The following is an 8,635-nucleotide window of genomic DNA, read 5'->3' as shown; positions in this document are numbered from 1 at the left end:
GGGAAAGGATGGAATGGTAGGCAACAAGGACAAGTTCTTCATGTGACTGTCCACATATATTCTATTTCTGGTGCTCATACACCGTTTTGCATACAATCAAATTATTTTGTACAACAGTGTCTGTAGGACCTGTGTTTATGTCATACCTCAATTCTTCTTACTACCCATGCGAGCCAGGATGAATCCCTGCAGCATCTGCTTTTCTGTGCACTGCTAAATTCTACTTCTCTTTTAGTTACTAGGGGGTTTATTAGCAGAATTACTAGTCTAGCATAGTTCCAATAATTTAGTTTAACATCTGTTCTTAAAAAATTCCCTCCATCATACCAGAACTGTTCAATTATGAAGGAATCCAAGTCTCCAGGATTCAAAATCTGTCCCTCTTCTGAGGCCACCATTTGTATTAATGAGACGTAAGTACCCCTTCTCCATTGGTGAAGCACACATTCCAAGTAAGTGCTCACTCATTTTGTATTTGTTTGTTTTGGTAATAGGTTAAAAAAAAAAAAGTAAGGAAACCCTATGTCAGTCTTTTCCTCCTGAAACTCTCCATATGGTCTTTAAACCACAGAGGGATAAATACCCAGTCTATACATCTCTCCCAGTGTTTTAGTAATATGTGCATCTACTCCAGAATATAGCACTTGCTCTTTCTTAAAATAGTTACATTCAATCATCGCTGAGTTAAGAACAGCAACTAAGACTACAACAGTCTAATCATCACAGGAAAGGGTGTTCTCAAGGTGACTGCAGACATGTCTCCTTCCCAAAGACATGCAAAAATCAAAGCATAAATTCCATTATATATCTGCTCCCAGTCATACTTCTCAACCAAGAGCTACCTGATGGGCCAGTGAGTTGCATCAGATAACTCTGCACTGATTCGTCACCAGGGCTAGAAACAGACATTCAAAAAGCTGGAGCCTGAATTGATTCAATCTTTGCAGATTAGTCTAACCTGCCTAGAGCTGGGAGGCGCTAGAATGTGCCCTCAGCTTCAGGGAAGCTGTGCTGGGAGCTGGGGGTGGCCAACCTGGGCAGTAGTCTTGGTTGAACTGGCCAGGAAGGGGTTTAATGCCCCACTCCCTGTCCCACCGGCAGGGACCCAAGCCAGGTCTGCCAAGCGCTCTGCCCTTGCTGCTGCAGTGGCAGGGCTGGGCATGGCCAGACACCAGCCAGCATGGCCCCTGAGGCAGAGGTAGCGGGGAGAGGGGTTATTCCCCTCTTCACCCCGTCAGGGCCACAGCTGGGTCTGCCTGCCCCAACTGCCACCACCACCACTCCCTCCCTGCTTGGGGCAAGCGGTGGAATAAACCCCCTACTGCCCCCTCCACTGGATGCCAGAGGGAGAGGGAATAACCCCCCTCCCTAGCCCCCCAAGGGGCCCTCCTGCCCAGCATCTTGCTGTACCCACCCTTGTGCTGCTGCACGCTGTCCGCCGCAGCTCTGCCCACCCTGCAGTGTGCACCCCCACCAAGAAGGGGCTTGTTCTCCCTGACCCCATGACAGGGGCTGCTGCCCCCATCAAGAGCCCTCCCCCCTCACTGCTGCAGCAGGGGGAAAAGGACACAGCCAGATGCTGGCCAGCTGGGCCCCTTAGGGAGTGGGGGTGGGGGGCCATGCTGGCTGGCCTCTGGCCATGCCCAGCCCTGCCACTACAGCAGTGAGGGGGGAGCATCCAGCAGACCTGGCTTGGGTCCCTGCCAGTGGGACAGGGAAGGGGGAATTAAACCCCTTCCAAGACAGTTCAGCCAAGGCTACTGCCGGGGCTGGCCATACCCCACCGCTGGAGCAGCCAGCATGGAGAAGTGCAGGTCCATGCTGGTGGGAGAGGGGAGGGAGTAGGAGAATAAACTTCTTCCCTGCTCCCTTCCGGGGCCAGTGTCTGGCCAGACCCCTGCCCCTGTGTGTCCCTGCCTGCCCCTGCTCCAACTGGAGAGCAGAGGGGAGAGGCTAGCCCAGCTCTGCTGAAGCAGAAAGCCCAGCCCAGAGAGCATGCCGGGATGCAGGGGGACTCTGGTTTAACTTAAACCAGGAAAGGGTCTGGGACAGACATTGCATAATTTTGAGCTCAATCAGTTTAGACTGATTGCCTTTTATTAGTAAATGTTTAGGATTGTGAATCCAAAAAAGCTGACAAAGCCGATAGGGAAATACATAGCGCCCGAGCGAGGGACTAACAATTACTATATTCAACCAGGTTCATCTCAAACTGGTTTCAGCCATTTTGAAACTGATTTAGCTGCACTGAACTTCTGTTCTGTTACAAGTTTAAAGCAGTTTCTGTTCACTTAAACCAGTTTATGTGTAATGTCTGTCTCTAGCCCAAACCAACATGTTACCCCCTCTCTGAAATGCATACCTGTGCTCTTGCAACTACAGACTCAGTACCAGTGCAAGAGATTTCAGAGAATCTGACAGGGTCCCTCAGCAAGAATGCTCTTACTACAAATAGTTTGCTCTGGGCATGTTTAAACAGCCTTTGAACTATGGTCGGCAGGTCAAAAGACAACGTGCAGGGCTTTTCATCACTGCAGTGACTCAGTCCATTGAACATCACTTGGTCTGATGACTCCTGAAGGAAGTCTGCACCATAGAAGACCTAGCCATGCCAATACATTTGACCATATTACATGCCTAACACTGGAGAAATCTATAATTATGGTGGCAGGACATGAAAAGACTCTGTTCTGTATATCATCTGTCTACAAGACCACCTTTTTAGAAGCCGTAAAAATCAGCTCAAATAGCAAAGATTCATGCCCCCTCTCATTCACAATAGACTCCATCCGTAAAATTTTGCCTAAGGCTGTTTGGGTATTTGTACACATGCATGTGCCACTGTACACACTTGCTGAGAAAATGGTGGTGGCACACTTTTCGATAAAAACACATCAAAGGTGTTTTAGTTCAAAAGCTCACCACCGCTGTTTTCTGTGCACTGATGGACATTTCACAGTTTATACAAATGTCTGCGATGCAGTGCCAGGCACATCAGCTTGCATGCTCCGCAGACTCCTTTAATCGAGTCTGCTCTGACACGATGGATTTCCAGCACATCGGAGCAGACAAAGGTACGTGTATAAATGCCCTTTGTGACTTTCAAGTGAACCAAGTGATCCACCTTCTAGTTTAACGGAAGCGTCACTCTAGCCCAGAGGAAGTTAAACATCACAACCTAGACACTGGCAAGACTCTAGTCTACTATTTGAACAAAATAAAGCCATTAAAAAAATGGTGTCAGACAGTTTCTAACCACTACAGACAGGGTTAAAAGTCATCCTATAGCCATCCAAACACTGTGTATAGTAGAAACTCCTATAAAATATCTCATATGCACTTCTACAAATTAGACTCCATTCTATTAGAGATCAGGCAGGTTCTGGAGCCTCTCTTGGGAACTTTTCCATTTCTAAAATATGGAGGATCTCTATCAGGAATTCAGTCTACAAATGCAACCAGAATTATTCCTTACCTGAAGCATCATTAAGATGCAGTGCCTGCTTTAACAAAGCTGTCTTGCAACCACTATTGAAGTGGACACTGAACACACATCCAGATGATAAGGTCATTGCTTGCTAACCAGCCAGATGAGTAAATATGTGGACAATGACTCAGAGATAGAACTGGGATTCTCAAAAATACGTTACATGTACCTATTCCACAATCTGTCCTCCTTCGTGGATGCTCCAGAGTTCTAGTACCTTGATTCGCTATTGTGAATAAACTAAAGGATGATTTAGCCCACATATTCCTTTATACCCTTGAATGAGTTGGCAAGAAAAATGTACCCAAGCCAGAGATGTGGGCCCCCAAAAATGCCATCGCTGTTCAAATTTAGTGTATTCCACATCAGAAGTGGTACACACACACCGTCCTTACATGTCCTAGAGATGACTGGTATCCTCCCCTTATACTATTAAGAATGATAAAGTTGCCACTTCTTAAAGGCTTCTTGCAGAAGTCTTTTCTTGGTGTTTACATGGTCTGAATGCTGTGCAGTGCAAGGATGGAAGATTTACTGCAGAGATGGAAGGCACATTCCCACTATTGCTAAAAACTGTAGAGAGGTAGGGTCACTTTTCTTGCCTTTTTAAAAGATGGCAGATTGCTGTCAATAAAGTGTCATTACATGGGAGGGTTGGAGACCTGCCAGACTTCTCAGGAAGACAGGAGCCTTGCAGGTCAGAGCTGCCATCAAGTAGTATCCTAAAGCGCACAGCCTGTGTCAGTCAGCTAGTCTCACTGACCAGGACAGTGGGAGAGGGGTGTTCAAGAAAAACTCAAGGTTGTGAACCCAAAGCTCCCAGGTCAAGACTGTAAGACTATATGCGGACCAGAAAACGCAACTTTTACATAACCCTAATAGCTTCTCAGGGATGAAAGCTGGTAGGCAAATAAATTATTGTTCCTAGACATATGGTAGCTACCCTACACAAAAAACAGAGACCCTTCATCAAAGGGTCTGCAATCTAAGCAACACAAGGAAAATAAAAGCAGCAGAAAGGGTACAAAGGGGGAAGGACAAGTGATGAATACAATTACTGAGCACACCATGGTTAAATCAGGTTCTGTCTAAATGTAAAATAAATAAGCAAATCTTCCAACAGAAGTAAGTCTTTGACAACACCTGGAATGAGACTAAATAATGCTAAAAGCTTGGCAGAAAAGTTGTTTTGCAAAGGATTTTGATATTTCAAAATTGAGTTTCATTGCAATTCAGAACGCAAACACAAGGTGTTGACATTCTCTGCAAAAGGGATTGCAGGCCCTTCAAAGGCTATTCTGGTGGAAACCTTAGGAGCCTCAGCCTGCCAAGAGCTGTGAGCATGGTTGCTTGGGAGCCATGACCCACAGGGGTTTTTCAGGCTACCAATCACGGCTGCCAAGTGGTTTCCTGAAGATCTGGCCAGGTAAACCTGGTAGAAACCACAAAGGTTTACAAACCCCAGGCATGGTTCTCCTGGGAATTTGTCAAAACCGAGCCATCCCTGCAAAAAGTTCTAGCTTTACTGAATCGGCAAGTTCTGACCAAAACAAAAAGTTTGTTAGAATTTTTCTGACCAACTCTAACAATGACCTTGTATTTAGTTTAAGATTGCAGCAAATGCCAATACAATGTTATTGCAACGTGCATTAATTTGCTTCATCATATATTATAAAAAACACAACAAACTAGGCAAAAAATCATCAAAAGATGTTCTTTCCTTAGTTCTGTAGTTATTAGAATTAAATGTATATCTTTTTCAGGTTCATAAAAAAACAAAATCTAGCCTTCTTGAACATCTTGACAGTGCATCCAGTGCTTTACTGGAAGTTATTTCCACACCTGAGTTCATGTTTTCACCTAGAGCTAAAAACAGGTCTGCAGGGCTATGAAATAGGAGCAAAATTACTGACAGCCACTAACAGACAGCAGAGTTGCAGAAGAAAGGTTAGCTTGATTAGTGGAGCATCCAGACCATTAAAAAAGGAGAGACCTTTGTGGAATACAGATTACAATGAGCCATAAGTCAATTGATTCCCTCACTGGTGCCTGAATAGAAATGCTGCTGCCACTGCTAAGCAGTTGATTTTATACTTTGGGTGGACCAGGAATCAAAGGGGTGGACTGCACCATTGCACCCCCACTAAATCTTCCTCAGCAGTCCAGGTCAGCATGGACATTTTTTTCAATGATAAAACTAGGAAAAGTCACAGAGGTAGATGCCAGAGTGAAGTGGAGAAATGGGGACCACCATCATTGTCTGGCAAGAGAGGACAAGAGAGACGCTAAATCAAATAGAGGGAAGGGAAACGTATACATATCCTTGAATATGCTAAATATAAGTAAATCACTGCTAGGAGATAGCATTCAGGAGTAAACATTTATACTGGCAATAATTAGATTCAAACTTCAAAATCCTTAGCCATGTACGGTTATAAACCTTTCACAACGTGCCTAATTGTGGTAGGAAGAAACTTTCCTTATGTTCTACAATTACCTGCATCAAAAGTGTCAGGCACTAGCAGTTGACAGACAGGATACTGGACTAGCTGAACCATATGTATTCCTTGGAAATTTAAGGATGCAATACACATAGAACAAAGGCTTCAGTTACAAAGGAGACACATCACACCTTCCTGTTTGAATTTTTATCTTAAAAGGATTAGAATAATCTTAGAGGTTTGCTTACTCTTAAAGTTGTTTGCAAGTTCTTACCACATGGAACAGTCATAGGATATGTGGATACCAGCTATGTTCTTTTTCTGAAAAGTAAGCAATAAATAAGATTACAATGAAAACTGGCCACTTCCCTAGCAATGGTTTCCAGATTTCTGATTTAGGAGAACTGACCTTGATCCTGCTTCCTTAGTGGTGTTAGTTATAAAGATTTACTGCTCATGTTTGTTCTCCTGGTATATTTTAAAATACTTGTAGTGCACATAAAACCATCCTTTTAATGTTAACACAAATATTTCTTCTTCAGAGTTAAATCTGACAAAGAATATAGATCAGTAAACAGATCATTATAGTTCGCCATAACATAAACCAGTTTAAAAAAAAAAAATTTTTTAAATCAATATTAGTCAAGATTGGTATTTAAGAAAGTATAAGATGTTAATGCTCAGCACTGCTTCTTTACATCACAGGAAAATGGAAGAACACCCCTGGCAGCATGGAAAGAGAGATAAAACCAGTGTATTTGCCATATACTTATAGTACCCTAGATGTTCAGGCCTATTAATCTCACCTCAACAAAAAAGTTAACACTGCCATTTTTGTAGTCCTTTGAGGAATGCCAGTGGGAATGAAAAAACTAATATAAAAATGTGTGAAGAAAATGCCATCCCCCCATCACTCAAACTGTATTAGGCAAAAAATGGAGTTTGGAACTTACACAAGTTTCCAGCCGAACCAGCTTCTACCCCATTTCAGTGGCAAGCATGAGAGCTGTGTTGAATAAATGGGTTCTAGTTTGCTTTTGTTCCAGAAGCAGAGTGCTTTTGGCCCTGGATCAGAAACAACCGGTCTCAGAAAAGCTACAGTGTAAGTTGCTGGCAGTTCCCTGCCAGAACCCCAGCCTTACTGCTCAAAGTTTGCTACTAGCTTGGCAGTCTGCTAAATCCACCTAGCAGCTGTTTGTATCCGCATGCTGTGTTCCTGATTCCCTGCCAAAACTCACTATGGAAGGACACCACAGGAAGGCTCACAGCTCCTTTCAAATACAGTGCGCCTCTTCAGCTGACAGGCATAGTCCATACGAAACCAACAATCACCTGAAAGTGGAAAAGGAAAGGGTTTTTTTTCACACAGGTCCTCTCTCAGTGGGGGACAGTACTGTGCTGCACCGTCCTGCAGTTAATTAGCCAGACGTTTCAAAAATAAGAAATCCAAATCGCCTACCAAAAGACCCTAGAAAAATGCACTGAAGCTTTTCCAGCTCTAGCTTTGCAGTTTTGCCCACAGGTTCCCAGAGCCCCAAAACACACCTACCTATTGGCTTTTCGTTTCAGCTCTCCAAAAAATGAAGGGAAAATTTGTACGGGGTGGGGGGAGAATCAAGATAATATATAAACTACAAGGTGCTTCCAATTTAGTTAATTAAGGATCTCAATGCCTAGATATAGGGTATTTGGCTCTTGCTAGCAAGACTGTTTTAGGAATCCAAGTTCTTTAAATTATTTGCAACCCATAACATTAATAAATAGAAAAATGTGTGACTCCCTGTTCCTGAGGTTCTCCAAAAATTAAATGAGGTAAAGTCACCAGTGCCACTCCAGTGCCAAATAGCTCCACCGTCATTGCTGATACAGTTCTGTCACAAGATGCGACTGCAACAACAGCAACTCCAAGGTGAACTTTTTGGTTTTTATAATGGCTTGCCAAACAATTACACCCACTTCGAACAGGATCACAATCCTTAAGAATCCGAGATGGATGTGATCCTCGAGAGCTTCTGAATTGTCAGGGTATGTCCTACCAGTGCTTGTCTTAGCTTTGTTTTCAAAATCATACTCAAATGTCTCCAGAAGATTTTAGTGTTCCCATCAGAAAACTGTTTATATGTCATCTTACAGCATGCTATGCTGTAGGGCTATGCAAAATTTCACTGAGTGTTTCGTTTTGAAGCTGTTTCGATGCATTTCCAGCAAAATCAAAACAAAACAAAAGGCTTTGAAACAGCTTCAAAATGAAACGAGGGCACTCGAAAGATTTAAAAAGTTCTGAAACGTTTTGAGTTTCAAAGCCGGGCTTATTTGGCTTCAGCGCCGGTCCCAGGTTGCAAAGGTAGCCTCCTCTCATCCAGGGCGCAGATCCAGGGGCTCGCACCCCCAAGAGGAGTCCAGCACAGCCCACCAGTCCTCCTTGGGGTGCAAGCCCCCGGATCTATGCCCCAGATGAGAGAAGTCTGCCTCTGCTACCTGGGACCAGTGCTGGGCACGGGCTGCACCCAGTACCAGAGAAAATTGCTGCTGCTACGTGTCCAGCACAGCCTGGCAGCCCTCCCTGCAATTTTCATCCAAATCAGGCAAGAACGGACAACGTTTTAGGCGTTTTCATGATTCCCCATTATAGACTATGGGTGAAACGTCAAAATGGATCAAAACAGTGATGTAGGTTGTAGCCATGTTGGTCTAAGGACATAGGCAG

The 8,635-nt window shown here is 44.0% G+C and overlaps 1 protein-coding gene across 1 annotated transcript in view; it reads right to left on the bottom strand.

Annotated features, from left to right (window-relative positions):
• The window catches only part of MSANTD1 (Myb/SANT DNA binding domain containing 1), a 49,175-nt gene extending 42,980 nt beyond the window's left edge, over positions 1 to 6,195 (bottom strand). The window contains exon 1 of the mRNA XM_025214079.1: positions 6,177 to 6,195. The gene's annotated coding sequence lies outside the window, so the exon portion shown is untranslated. The remainder of the gene's footprint in view (positions 1 to 6,176) is intronic.
• Between the last annotated feature and the right edge of the window lie 2,440 nt (positions 6,196 to 8,635).

Source organism: Alligator sinensis, unplaced genomic scaffold, assembly GCF_000455745.1.
Source record: "Alligator sinensis unplaced genomic scaffold, ASM45574v1 scaffold1094_1, whole genome shotgun sequence".
NCBI classification, from domain to species: Eukaryota; Metazoa; Chordata; order Crocodylia; family Alligatoridae; genus Alligator; species Alligator sinensis.
The sequence above is the reverse complement of the archived record's forward strand: the minus strand, read 5'-3'. Positions and strand labels throughout refer to the sequence as shown.